At 45.4% G+C, this 15,219-nt stretch overlaps 1 long non-coding RNA gene across 1 annotated transcript; it reads right to left on the minus strand.

Moving 5' to 3' along the window:
- Positions 1-613: 613 nt before the first annotated feature.
- LOC122370162 lies at positions 614-8,661 on the minus strand. The gene is made up of 2 exons (XR_006254528.1): positions 8,171-8,661; positions 614-2,144 (listed from the first exon to the last, which is right to left on the minus strand). It is a non-coding gene; the product is annotated as an uncharacterized LOC122370162 (long non-coding RNA).
- Positions 8,662-15,219: the final 6,558 nt, after the last annotated feature.

Genomic DNA, 15,219 nt, shown 5'->3' on the forward strand with positions numbered 1-15,219 from the left:
CTGTGGTGCCCCTGACAAGCCTTAAGTGCCCCCAACAGGCCCGTGATGCCCCCGACAGGCCCAAGGTGCCCCTGCGGCCTGCGTGATGCCGTGATGCCTGCGAGGCCGGTGGTGCCCCTGCGAGGCCGGTGGGGCCCCTGACAAGCCCATGGTGCCCCTGCGAGGCCGGTGGTGCCCCTGCTAGACCGGTGGTACCCCTGGCAGGCCTGTGGTGCCCCTGCTAGGCCGCTGGTGCCCCTGGGCCCTGACAGGACTGTGATGCCCCTGACAGGCCCTGTAACAAATGTAAAAAGTAAATAAACAATTTCTTCTTCTGTGATAGTCTGTTTGGGGACCTCTTGTTTCAGCCGTATAACCAACACGGTTTTTCTTTTCTTCAAGTATGTATTGCAAATTTGACGACAGAATCCAAAAGTAATAAACAGTCGGCCGAGACTTTGAATAACGATACGTCAGGCCGCTACGGCGGTTGGCTTTCGAATGATCCTTTCACAGCTACTGCTCGGCGTTCGGCGTCGGCCGCTATATTCAAACGTCATACACACACGTCATACATATAGATGTACGTCATATCATAGCACCAATCAGAAGCGGGCGAGGACAGGCCTCGCAGGTGAGGAGTGAGGACCATATAAGGATATTGTAAGTGGGCGAGGGGGCTGGGCAGTAAGTAGGTACAGAGGGAGGTGGAGGACGGGGTAGGAACGAATTTCGTTACAACACAACGCGAGGTCCTTAAAGCTGAAATTTTGACCAAAATTTTCGGCTTGGGATACTCCTAATATGATGCATGATATAACGTACACAACACACGACACAGCACAAACAACACCTAATACAACAATATACACAGCACCTCAACACACAATTTCCCGTTTTTCCGATCGTTGCAGTCCTCGTAGTTATAAGTCTATAGAGTCTTCTTCATTGTCCGTTTACGAAACATAGTCTACTGTCCCACTCGTGCTCATCGATTCGGTTCTCGCTTCGCAATCACTGGTAAGATTCCGCTGCGGGCACATCAGTTCAGGGAGTTCAGAGAGTTCAGAGGGTTTTGGTCACCTTTGACGCTGCTGTCTGACACGTGTTTGTCAGTCCATTGTCCATTGACACCAGATCGTGTGTCAGGTGTCGACACGCTGTCGCCAGATGATGTGTCAGATATTGACACATTGACGTTCTCACGTCTCGCGTCTTGTTGTGGGTCGTCCGTCCGGTGTCGGGCTGACCAGACCACGCGTCAGCGTAGTTTTATCGGGGCGCCCGGACGTGAGGTGTCCGATGCGGGGCGGCCCGATCTCAGTGGCGCTGACTAGCACCGGCGGCGGCTCGACCGAGTGTGGGAGCGCCGCTACTGGTACCTCTGCTGCGGAGAAAGAACTCCTCTGGAAAATATTTGCATCAGGCATCTGCGGATTTCTGAGAAGCGAGGGTCGGAGACGGTTTTAACCATTTTAAGCACGAGGGACTTGGGTCCGTGAGTTTTTCCCGGGGCTTGATATTTGGAGCTACACTTGACGTTTCTTCAACAATAACGCTGTCAGGGGCAGGATTTTGAGCGGATACTTTCTGGGGTCGGATTATAATGGGTTTAAACACATGACATCGGACGTATAGAACAGTTAACAGCACTAACGCAACCACAATACACGTTGTGACCGAGATGGCGGGGATAACGACAGTTTTATGATGCTGAGCATTTCGTACTCGAATCTGTTGAATATGTTTCCTCAAGTTAGACAAATGAACACTTTTGTCCTGAAGTGGGGGAATGAAGTTTACTGCTTCGGGGAGTGAAACATTAGTTTCCGAAAGATCAACAAGTACATTTGACCAAGTATCTATTACAATGTCAATAACTTTTACGCTCTGGTTAAACTTAGCAAAAAGCTGAATTGCCTGGTCACTTCGCAATTGTTGGCGGTGCTCTGCAAATATACTACTGACTTTACTTTTGAAGAGCTTCACATGATGCTCCAGCTTCAATACAAACGTCCATGATGTCCTGGTTTCGATGGGGATGTGAAGAGTCCAGTGGTCGTATGAAGCGTAGAGATGGCCTCGGGGCAGGAAGAGAACGTTGGCCGTTGTCGGAGATGTCAGATAGAACAGGAATGTCAGGAAGAACGGTCTTGCCCACATCTCTGGAACACACACAAACAACTATCAACATTTCGCAAACATGAGGTTAGTACACGAACAATTGAACGGTTCACTGACCGAACGTAAAATGAACAACACATAAATGGCTGTGGCATACTAGCCAGAGTCGGTATATCATTCAACACAATACAACGTGGTACCGCGATTACGTTGTCTTCGGCATACAAACCGTGATCCATATTCTATATAAACACTATAACACCATACAGCCGTTCAGCCTTCATCGTACTAGCTGGGTTCCACAAAATACTGTAGACATTCGGCTGTCATCCGACCTGTAATAACTCAGGGGGCCGGGGAACCTTTTTACATTTTTTCTAATTGTTTGAACATGTCGGTCATCAACTTCTCATGTGTTTTCAGCATCTTAACTAACAGGGCTTCTTTCACACGTGGGTTAGTACACATTTGCTCCTTTTCAATATGTACACCATCGGCGTCCAATTCGTCTGAATCCGATTCGTGGTCGTGGTCGGCACATTGTAATTTTGAAGGAGGGCTACGCGCTTCTGCATCCATGTCGTTCGACTCTGATTCTGTACGGGTGAGTGGTCTTTTCATAGGGGTAGGTTCAATTTCGAATGGATCAGATAACTTTTCCGTTTTCAGGCGCTTTGCTAATTGGGACAAAGGAATATTCTCGTCGTCAGAACTATTGTCTTTTGATTTTTCTTCTCTCCATCGTTTTCGCATTTCGGATAACGGCACGTCAAGATCTGCATCGGAATCAGAATCTTCAGGTAAAGGTGGGTAATTTTGTTCACTCGTCGACGGTTTCGCTGGAGCGTAAGTTTCAACAGGGGTTGATACTTGATATCGAACTGGGGATTGAATCACGAATAGACCGATCTGTGACTGTTTCAGTATTATGCATTTCTGTATCAGCGAATGAGAACTTTGATTGACGTGGAGGCTGCACACGAAGTGGAACCGGGATAAACGACTTCTGTTTACTTTCGTACTTGCTGTTGATATGATGTGGTTCTTCTGTCACGTTTTCCCAAAGGGTATCTGGATCAGCGAGTCTCAAATTATGAACGTTCACTACTTTGACATCGCCAGACAGTTGGTTCTTAATGACAAAGGTTACGTCGTTGATGGCTTTGATAACGCGGTAAAAAGGTTTCCAATGGCACGACAGTTTGGAAGCATTTTGAGTTGCCTCTGTAGGGTTTCTGAAGTAGACCATATCACCGACTTTGATTTTCGTTGGTTTGGCGGTACGATCATAATAAAATTTGTTTCTCTCGTGACTTTGTACTAGGTTGTGACGCACATGACTGTAGGCAGAATGCATGTTTTCGAGCATGGTAGGTACGTAATCTTCACCTTGGTAACGATATTTTGGAGATAAAATGCTATCGAGTGGTAAGACCGGGTCACGACCGTAAAGAAGGAAGAAAGGGGAATACTTGGTAGTCTCGTTTTTCGCGGTGCGATAAGCAGACAAGATTGAAGGAAGCTTTGTGTCCCAGTCACGTTGAGATTTACTCACTAACTTTGCTAACATGTCGTTCTGAACTCTATTATATCTTTCGCATTTGCCGTTCGATTGCGGGTGGTAAACGGAAGTTCGGATATGTTTAATGTTGCTAAAAGTTGTAATTTGGTCTATGACGGCGTTACAAAACTCTGTACCGTTGTCTGAAATCATAATCCTAGGACAAGCATGGCGAGGGATGATATGTTCCAATAAAATTTGAGCAACCGTTTCTGCACTTTTTGATGAGGTAGCGAACGACTCTGGCCATCCAGAAAATAAATCGATGACAGTAATAATGTACCGGTTTCCTTGGAAACTTTCAGGGTACGGACCGGACGTATCTACTGCGATCTGCTCGAAAGGAAACTTGGGGATTGGCATATCTTGCAGAGGGGGTCGCTCGCGTCTGAGCTTCCGCATATTGCAGGCGACACATGTTTTTAAATACTGAACAACGTCTCGATATAAACCGGACCAAAAATAACGTGAACGGATCTTGTCGTACGTTTTATCTATACCTAAGTGTCCGCCGAAATAGCCTGAATGAATTTCTTCGATGATCAGTTTCTGTAGGGGCTTGGGAATAACTAACTGCAAACCTGGAAATGAGGGGTATTTGGACGGATCAGAAACTCGATATAGTAGACCGTCTTCCAAAATATAATAACGAGACACTACAGCATGGTTCGAATGATTTGGGTCCTGTAATACTTTGATCAATTGTTGGATCTCGGGATCCTCTCTCTGAAGCAAACCAAGGTCGGGATGTCCTTGCAAAAACTCTTTGAATTTTTCCTTGGGAGAAGCCTCAGGTAACTCACTTCTTTTCACTTCAGTCTCTACTTGAATGTCAGGCGCTCTATCGGAATCAATCACATTCACACTACACGAAGATTCATTATTTACACCGAATGTGTCTACGCATTCATCGACATGGCACGGTAATGACTCACTAGTCATTAATCCATTTCCTGGGATATCCGTGTGACAATCCTCTCCTGAGGTGTCCAGTCGCGACAATGCGTCTGCAACTACATTCTGACGTCCACTAATATACTGTATATCACATCCATACTCATCTAATATAATCGCCCAACGTTGAATCCTAGCATTCTTCATTTCACTGGTGAACAGGTGCTTGAGGGGCTGGTGGTCCGTCATAATCGTAACCTTACAACCGAGTAAATAGGGACGGAACTTTTGTACACTATATACAATCGCATAAGCTTCTCGCTCGATAGTAGGCCAGCGTTGCTGGGTTTCGTTGAGCTGATGCGACAAATATTGGATGACTCTTTCACCCAATTCAGTCTCTTGGACTAGCGCAGCACCTATGGCGTTTTGTGACGCGTCAGTATATAACTTGTACGGCTTATCCACGTTCGGATATGCCAAAATTGGTGCAACTGTTAAAGCTGAACGAAGAGTTTCAAACGAAGACTGACATGCATCATCCCAATAAAAACGACGATTTTTCTTTGTTAGTTCTGTCAATGGTTTGGCTATCCTTGCAAAATTTGGAACGAATCGCCTGTAGAATCCACACATACCAAGGAATGATCTGACGCCTTTGACATTTGTCGGAGGGCGGAGATTTTGTATTGCACTTATTTTCTCGGGATCCGGTTTGATACCAGATGGAGTAACTACATGGCCTAGGTATTTTACTTCTTGTTTCAAAAACTCACATTTTGACATCTTTAATTTCAAGCCAGCGTCTCTCAAACGTGAAAAGACTGCATCTATATGTTCTAAATGTTCCTCAAAGGTTTTTGAATAAATCAAAATATCATCCAAATACGCAATAGTAAATTTGTGTTGAATGCCCCACAGTACTTTATTCATAAGCTCTGAAAATAGACTGGGTGCATTGACATACCCAAAACATAACTTTTCAAACTCGTATTGGCCCATGAAACAAGTGAATGCCGTTTTGGCCTTTGACTCGGGATCCATGGCTATCTGCCAGTACCCACTGCGGAGATCCAAAGAAGTGAAATATTTCGCACCTTCAAGCGAAGCCAAAATGTCGTCTATGCGCGGAAGAGGGTAACTATTTTTGACAACGATTTTGTTCAAAGCACGCAAATCAACACAAAACCGTTTTTGTCCGTCCTTCTTGTCTACAATCACAATCGGACTAGACCAGGGACTACGACTAGGGGAAATGATGCCAGCCTGCAACATTTTCTGTATATGCTCTTCTACAAGTTTTCTCTGACTAAAAGGCAACCGGTAAGGTCGCTGTTTAATTGGTGGATGATCACCAGTTTCAATTGTTGCTTTCACTAAATCAGTACAACCTAAATCCAAATCACTTTTTGCAAACAAATCCTCATTTTGGGCCAAGAAGTCTTGTATCTTTTTACGTTGACCTTCGGACACATGTGACAATCGCGCTTTTTGACTTTCGGGGACGTCATCTGACGGTTCACTACACTGGTCACCTTCCTCACTAGCTGTAAGTATGCATCCTTCCGGGTCTTCTAAAACTTCCGCAATGCCAATGACTGATCGAGAAGGCAAAACGTAATCCCTACCAGTGGCGTTCACTATCACGACTGTAATACGCTTGTTGTTGTCTACGTGACCTACACTTTCAACCAAACACAAACCAGGTTCTTCTCCTAGAACGGGTGCATTGCTCAAAGGTTGAACTATGCAATCTTGATCCAGCAATTGAACACGGTTGACTAACGCAGGAATCTCTATATACGACTGAGCAGGAATTGTAACTTTGTGAGGCACTCGAACCAAAGATGTAGTCGTTTGGCAAGTCAGACGTTGAGGTCGCAGCGGGATGACGTTACCGTCGAGGTTCATCGTCTTTTGTCCAAAATCCAATTGAACACCGAATGCGGAGAGAAAGTCGTTGCCTAGGATACAGTCGTTTTTCAGACCTTCTACGATTTGGAATTTGAACGGTTGATTAAATCCTGCAATTTTGACTTGTAGTACGGCCGTTCCGAAGTTTGTGAGTCTATGACCAGAGATAGAACGAATAGGAACGCAGTTCCTCGTAGAAAAACCCTTGATTTTCCTGCACTGAATTTTATCAAAAGCTTCACGTGAAATAAGGGATATGTCCGCTCCTGAATCTACTAACGAATAGGCTTTTTGGTCGCTCAGAGATACATAGCACATCGGCGTATCAGGTTTAATTTTAATTTGTGCTGCTTGCGGTCCAGGTTTCTTTGTAGAAACTTTCCGTTTCGGACCGTCTTTCTTTGGCGCGTTTCTGGTCGCTATTTTTCGAGACGCGCGTGCGCGTTTCCCTGGGTACTTTGGGGAGGAGGACGGGTTGGGTTGCGTCGGCACGTACGGCGTACATGTCCAGGTGTGCCACAAGCGATACAGATGGGGGATCCATCTTCAGTCCACTGGAAGTTCGGTCTGGGAGTCTGAGGGGCTTGAGGGGGAGTTTGTACGTTGCCATAGTACGACATCAGCGGGGGTGGAACATCAAAGCGGACTTGCGGGGGAGCTGTCGGGGGAACGTTGAAGTAAGTCTGTGGAGGAGTAGTCGGAGGTACGTTGAAACGCACCTGCGGTGGGGCGGTCTGAGCACGTTTTTGCGGTTTCAGTTTTTGGATGTCGCGAAACATTCGCTGCACTTGGGAGGTTAGATTCTGAATAGTGGTCCGAAGTTCAGAGTCTGTAGCGGACTGAATACCGCTGCAGTCCATGGGTTCGACGTCGGACTGAGGAGGGGAGTGATGGCGGCAGACTTGGAAAGTCCTGTCGGCCTGCTGCTCACTTTCAGCGAAAGCGAGGGCGTCGTCGAGGTTAGTGAATCTTTTTCTGATCAAGTTTCGCGCCAAGCTGTCGTCGCTCACGCCTTTTTGGAACACTTCTACTAGGAAGCGTTGCGCCTCAGGGGCAGAGAGATTTTCGAATGCCTCCGACGCCATTGTCCGCAGCTTTTCAGCAAAATTTTGTACCGACTCACCACGGTTCTGTTTTAGACGTCTGCATTTTTCCGAAGCCAGGTACGGATCAGTCATTTCACTATACCTTTCCTTTAGTTTGCGTCGGAGTTCCGACCACGTGATTTGGGGGTTTTCTTTTAGCATGCGTGAAGCGTACGCACCAGCGGATCCGTTTAAAGTGATGGTCGCCAAAACACACATACGCTCTGAATCGCAGGTAATAGATATCTGATCCATGTCGTTTAACCATTGGGCGAATTTGGCGGAACCCTCCCCGGAGAATGTTCGGATGTGCTGAGTTAGACCCTGAATACGGAGTTCCTGACAAATATTTTGGAGCGCTTTGGTGATGACTGCCTCGGACATTTTGAAAACTCTAGTAAGTACCAATCAATCAGCGAATACAAACAAGTGGTGTTTATGGAGCGTTGACAAATAAACAGTTCAGTTGACACACGAAAACATATGCGGAGATAACAGTCACACAATGCAAAAATTACACAAATATACACAGGCACAATAACAGTGGAACAATCGAAAGTGAAAATGTGGGCGAAGACGTTCAGGGAAAAGAGGGGAAAGAGTGACAGCTTACTGTTCGTAGACTTGTAGAGCAATTTCTTGCGGAACCAATTTCAATTCTTGAGTTTTTTTTTATTTAGATCCGGGTCACGGCACCATTTGTAACAAATGTAAAAAGTAAATAAACAATTTCTTCTTCTGTGATAGTCTGTTTGGGGACCTCTTGTTTCAGCCGTATAACCAACACGGTTTTTCTTTTCTTCAAGTATGTATTGCAAATTTGACGACAGAATCCAAAAGTAATAAACAGTCGGCCGAGACTTTGAATAACGATACGTCAGGCCGCTACGGCGGTTGGCTTTCGAATGATCCTTTCACAGCTACTGCTCGGCGTTCGGCGTCGGCCGCTATATTCAAACGTCATACACACACGTCATACATATAGATGTACGTCATATCATAGCACCAATCAGAAGCGGGCGAGGACAGGCGTCGCAGGTGAGGAGTGAGGACCATATAAGGATATTGTAAGTGGGCGAGGGGGCTGGGCAGTAAGTAGGTACAGAGGGAGGTGGAGGACGGGGTAGGAACGAATTTCGTTACAGGCCCAAGGTGCCCCTGTAAGGCCGGTGGTGCCCCTGTAAGGCCTGTGGTATCCCTACTAGGTTTCTGGTGCCCCTTTGACAGGCCCATGGCACCCCTGCGAGGCCGGCGGCGCCCCTGGCAGGTCTCTGGTGTCCCTGACAGACCTGGGGTGCCCCTGACATTGTCAGGGGCACCCCAGGTGTCAGAAAAGTGGCCCGTTTCTAAGTTTTCTTGAACTCGGAAGATTTGTTCTGCGAAAAGTCTTGACTAAAGAAAAGCAATTTTTGTTCTGTGAGCAAACGTTCCCTAAACAGATGATTTCTGTGCAACAAAGTACCTCTACCCATCTATGTCAGCATTATCAGGCTTGATGGAGCACTTCACAATGGGTCACTTAATAAAAACCCAACTGCCTACCCATTTTGACTGATTTTTCTTCTTCAGCAGATTAAGTCATCTCTCCAGTCTCCATGGCTACTGAATGAAGACCTGGACTCCTGAATAGAATGCAGTACAAACTACTGACCTACTCCCAAGAACCAGCACCGCCTGCTACTCTTGGTTCACCAGCTGACAGCTGTTGGCAAAACTTTCACTGGTATTAGATTGATAGATATAACTGGTATTTGATCGGCAGCCTGAAGCCCATCAACTGTGATGTGTTATGAACAGGTGATCTGTGAATTGTGATCACACAGTGTGTGCATTAACAATTAATCCTGTATTTTATAATACAAATGTTGAAAATTTTGTCACTCTTTTAACATCTGGTTCAACACGTATGATATGAATGAAGGACTACACAGCATGCAGGAGCTGGAAATGGACAATGCCCCAATGTATATGCAAACTTAACGTAATCAGGTGAGATAAACCTGGAAAGCTCGATTTCATATCCATATTAGCATGCAGTGCCTACAAAGTAGTGAATGCTTAAAAAAAAATTAACTGACAGGCAACAGCAGTTCAAGTTAATAACGTAGTCAGGTGAGATAAACCTGAAAAGCTCAGCTTGATTAATTTACATGTACAGTGTTCTGAGAAATGACACATATACCAAGCTAGTGAGTAGTACCTAAATGCTATCAGAAAATTATGGGTACTGGATAAGCATATTACCCATAATACATATATCAGCACAACCTATCCTACCTTTAAAATCACATTCTCACACAAATCAAACGAAGGTACCAAACAAATCACAAAAATAGCACGCGAGTCATGGGAGACGAGTCATAAGCCTTGGCCTTTTGACGTCTAAAACACTGCCATCGCCGCACCAACAAGCTCGCTCCCCGCCCGGCTCCCTTCATAACGCAACCGGGCGCAAACTTTTTCTGAGTTCTCGCAGAACATATTTGGTGTTTCCGTGGTGGCAGACTATCCCCTGGTAAAAGTTCCCAATTGCAGTAAAGTATGAAAAAATGATATCAGTAGATGTCAAAAAGATTTTTCTTTTCAAAAATGTCAAAATTTAGCAATTTTATAACGTGTGATGCCCATATTTTACGATAGTCTGCGGGGTCGTTCCGTGCCTGCTAAGGTCAGCTTCACTTGGATCGATTAAGACACCTAGACATCATTCATTGCAAAACAAGGTATGGCTAGAATGGAAATTGATTGGAAAAAGTTATAGAATAGTTTTTGTTTCGTAAAAATGAGCAAAAAAAAAAATGCGTATGGGGATAATAAGTGACAGCGTCTTTTGAGGTATCACCTTTTTGGTGCCGGCATAAGAGAACTTGGACGAATTTATGGCAAAATTTTTGTGAATGATATTAAAATGAACAAAACAAACAGTTACCGTAAGGTGGGGCTATTTGAGACAGTGGGGCTATTTGAGACAATATTTAAAATTGCTATAAAATAAAAACCACTTAAAATTTATGCTTGATTTTTTTGCTCAGGCGATTTACTACTCGATTCCACACCTCCCTGAGCAAAAATATCACACAAAAATCAAACGATCTTCATTTTATAGCGATTTTAAATACTGTCTCAAATAGCCCCACTGTCTCAAATAGCCCCACTTTACGGTATTGTCTTTTTGATGACCTTTTCCCATCTGAATTACACAAAAAATGACTTTTTTATTTTTCTCGAACTCATGGCAGTAAGATATCTTAACTTGTAATAAATCGACCGAGGGCATTATTTTGTGCTGCATATTATTCATTAAATTTTGTATTAAAATAAATTGAACATCAAAATTGTTTTTGTCATTCGGCAATGAACTTAACTAGCAACAAATACTTTTAAACAAATAAATACATTCTCAGACTAGGCAGCGCTGTCTGGCGCGTATCGCGCGCTTTTACGCGACTGCGCCGGGTTAGTCTCGCAATTTGCGTGAGTTATTGTAAAGAAGTATAATTTCGTGGGGTAATTTAAAGGTAGTGTGCCAGCTTTCTTGGACCGTATGGAGTTAATGGCCCAGATAAGGAGAACCGGATTTTTAGAACTTATCCATACCTTCAAAACTCATGGAAACGTCTTAAATTCTTCAAATTTTGAGTACCCCAGTGCGAAATTCGCCCCGACGGGTTGTCGGTCGTACCCCAACCACATTTCACACCACTATGAACAATAAATGCACACACTGAAATCGCTATTACCGATATGCTCATCCAATCAAGTTTCGATAAACCCGTTCATCATCATCTCCTGCGGTTTCGAACACGCCTGTTAGGTGGCTTCTGATGCTCGTCGAGGTCGGAATTTCCAAATACGCGTGGTGCGTCGGGCCGCGCGCTCTGACTTCGGCCAAGAAAAATGCGTCAGCTGATCATTGTCATTTCTGCCACTTGCGTGTGGTGAAATGGGGTCATAACTTATAAGACGGCTTTTTCATATCAATTATTTTACATAAAATCATATTTCAAACCATAAATAATGTTCGACAGCCAAATAAAAGAAACAATACCAATACGGGCTTACAGTTTAAGGCTCGACATTGTGTTGTCTACGATTAGACAGCTGATAACTCATTCCCGTACGTCGTATGGTCGTAACACTATAATGACCTTTGCTTATTGTCACAAGTGCGCCGCATTCGCGATTGTTGCCCGACGCCTGTTTGCAGGTGAGCCCACTACAGTTGTTATACATATCTAAAAACCGAAAAACTTTTAGGCGAAAAAGGCACTATTCCAGGTCCATTTTTTTTTGCGATATTAGGTAAAAACAGAAGCTTCTTATCCTAGGAAAATAAAATGGGAAATCTTTCAAAGGTGGCATACTACCTTTAATAGTTAAATGGTTATGTGCATTTTTTCTCGTTTTTTTTTCATACTCAACAATATGATTTTTGTTTAAAGGCTGAGATACTGAGACTCATTCGACTTCGACCATCTTCGTTCAAGGAATCTGAGGTGGGATTGTTCATGTCTATTTTTGTAACAAGCTCAGGTAATGGTAATACCGGTAATACTTAACATAAACCATGTGTTTCAGTTTGTCTTAACTTCTCCCCTTCTTGATTATACCTTCACTTCTACCTAGGCTAAGAAAGTGATATCCAAGGGTAGCTGCTTTCACATTAGTAGCCTTCTGGTGGGTTCAGATTGTTTTCTTGCATTTAGTTATGATATGTTCTTGGATTTCCCTTGTTAAAATTAGGCAAATGTGAATATTAATATTTATATTAGTATGCATCATTATACTTGAGCAATGGCAATGTAGGCTACCTGCCTATTAAGTAGATACGAGATTGCATGGGCCATGGGGATTCATTAAGCAGGCGTCTCACGAGATGCCAGATCTGAAACATAATCTAACCTGACCTAACCTTACCTACTAGCCTACAACCTACAAGCCTAACACCTACAACCTACAACCTACATTGCTATCGTAGACAGATCTGGCATCTCGTGAGGTGCCTGCTTAATGATTACCATTGCATGTTGGTCATGTGCAGGTGTTTCACTTTGATATGTGCTGCATTTCAACAATCTCTGCCCATTATGCTAAAAAGAAACTGATATTATGCAGTAGCTTCATTAAAAATTTGGAACCATAGCTAAGTTCCAACTTTGTTCTGCGACCTTTTCAAAATTTTAGTCTGCGAACTTAGATCCCCAAACCACTTTTCTGACACTGCCTGACAAGCCTGTGGGCCCCTCACAGGCCCGTGGTGCCCTTGCTACTTGCTAGGCCTGTGGTGCCCCTGGCGGGCTGGTGGTGCCCTTGCTAGGCCGGTGGTGCCCCTGACACGCCTGTGGTGCCCCCGGGCACCAAGGGGGGTCATGACCCATGTGGCCCCCTTGGGTCTGCCACTGATACATAATATATTGATTTGTAAAGGCGTTATGGCTTATGCAATTGCAGGCACTTGGTATGCCTCACTTATCCCTTATTGGGGGCTCTGGCGGGCTCCTGAGGGCCCACGTCTATCTCCGGGAGCCCTTGACAGGCTCCTTTGGGTCCTTTCAGTCCACTATAGCATAAGAGGTCTCCATGCGAGTCCTATACATCTGAGGGCGTACCCTGACGTCTGAGGTACCCAACTGCAGCTCCAATGGTCTCTTACACTGGCGGATCCAGGGAGGGGGCATTTAGGGCCATGCCACCTTCCCAGAGGTCTAAAGTGGCCCGTTTGCCCCCTCCCCCAAACGATAATGAAACATAGTTCTATCAGTGCGTGGCCTAGGAGCCGAGTTAGACAGGGGGTGTTTTACCACCTCCCGGCCCGCAAAGGGACCCAAGCACTGACTCGAAGCGGGTTAACTGGTCGACAAAAGCAATGGTAAGTGCTTACAAAGTAATATAAAGGCATGGGTCGGGTGGGCTACCATTTATATATTTTTCTTTCTAGCTAAAAAAAAATCATAGTGTCGGGGCTGTGACGAAAAATAAGTGGCCTAAATCCGATGAGAAAACAGGATTTGGGGGTACCCTAGGTTTGGCTCCACTCAGCTCCAGCATGAGTTGGCCCCCCCCAAAACGCAAGCCTGGATCCGCCAGTGGACCCCTGTGACGTCATCTTTGACCTGACCTGAAAATGACCTTAGTAAAAATTGTAGACCTTGTCCGTGCGTATCCGATGCCGTTTACCGCTTGTCGCTATCTTGCTTCGTTCTCGAGATCTCAGGGGGGGGGGGGGCATAGGCGTAGGAACGTTTTCGAAAGTGGGGGGCCAAGGTTCCAGAGGTCCAAAACCTAACCTACCCCCAAAATCCGATTTCTCCTCGGATTTCGGCCACTTTGTTTTCGCAAACATGATCAGAGATAAAACAAATCGAGACAAAAACAAAATTGGTTAAAATTTCAGGGAGACTCCCGTCCATAAACTCAAACTGATTGACGCGTTCCCCTGTCCTCCGCAGCCGTTGGCACCCATGCAAATTCCAGAGGCATCCAGCAACTTTTTCATTACGAGCAAGCGTGAAACGTGCAAAGCGAGTCTTTTCAATATACCTATAAAAATCAGCATGAACGGCCCAGCTAGGCTCAGCCAGACCTATAACGTTTTTAAGAGGTTTTATATTAGCGACCACTGCAACTGGGCTGATTGACTATCAGAGGCCGGTGTGGGACTTTTAGAGGTCGGTCTGGGCCATCAGAGGCCAGTTTAACCCTCGCCGGACCGGACCTATAGGTTTTCTACATACGCGCCGGCCGAGGGGGCGGGGGGCGGGTACGACCCCCCTCGCCGTTGCGCCCCAGGTTGAGCTAGCGCGTCGCGGAAAAACGAGCGTGTGCGCCGTTACAAGACGCAGAGATCGATACCCGATTTTAAGGTTCTAGGTCAACCGGCGACCTCTGAGGTCAAGTCAAGTGCCTCAAGGCACGGTTCCGTTTTTGGTGAATAACTTCGCAAAAAACGGCCGCAGGGCCGCGATTTTGCCAGCATCGTGTTCGCCTCTCTCAGGCGCGTCGAATGATGTACTTTTTGTTTGGGTGAGGTAAACTGAGGGTGTTGACCACGGGTCACGGTCAGGTCAGCGCCCCCAGGTCACGAAATTGGTCGAAGGAGGTCATGTCGCATATCATTAGATTCGGCAGGTCTTCTTGAGTCCATTGATGGCTTCCCCGACTCGCTAGCTCAATTTGATCGGTAGTTATTGACGACAAACTTATATGACCCTTATAACTTCATAAATGACGTCGCGCAAGGTCAACATTGCAAAAGTGACGCATCGAACCTTGCAAGGAGTGCATGAAAGATTCAGTGTGCTTGAGATAGTTGAAGATCGTTTACGGCGCCAGAAAAAGTTTTCAGTTTATCCCCATTGAATTATACCTAATGGTGAGGTCACGAAAATGACCTTAGGAAAAATCCGAGATGTACAAGTTATGAGACTCTTAATGGATACTAGGTCCTCCAAGGTTTATTTCCCTGTGAAATCTCCTCTGGCAGTGAGGGCGTTGCGAAGTTGCGACATCTGAAGACCGTGCAGAGGTTCATTTATGACCTCATGGGTCAGTGACCTGATCTGACCCGAAAATGCGGTTGGTGTCATAAGATCCGGCTTGATTCAAAGGTCAGGTATGCAAAGCTTCAGCTCTGTATCACCGGCGTGTTCGGAGCTATCGCGA

The sequence above is a fragment of the Amphibalanus amphitrite genome, unplaced genomic scaffold (genome assembly GCF_019059575.1).
Source record: "Amphibalanus amphitrite isolate SeventyFive unplaced genomic scaffold, NRLGWU_Aamphi_draft 001104F_arrow, whole genome shotgun sequence".
Classification (NCBI taxonomy): Eukaryota; Metazoa; Arthropoda; class Thecostraca; order Balanomorpha; family Balanidae; genus Amphibalanus; species Amphibalanus amphitrite.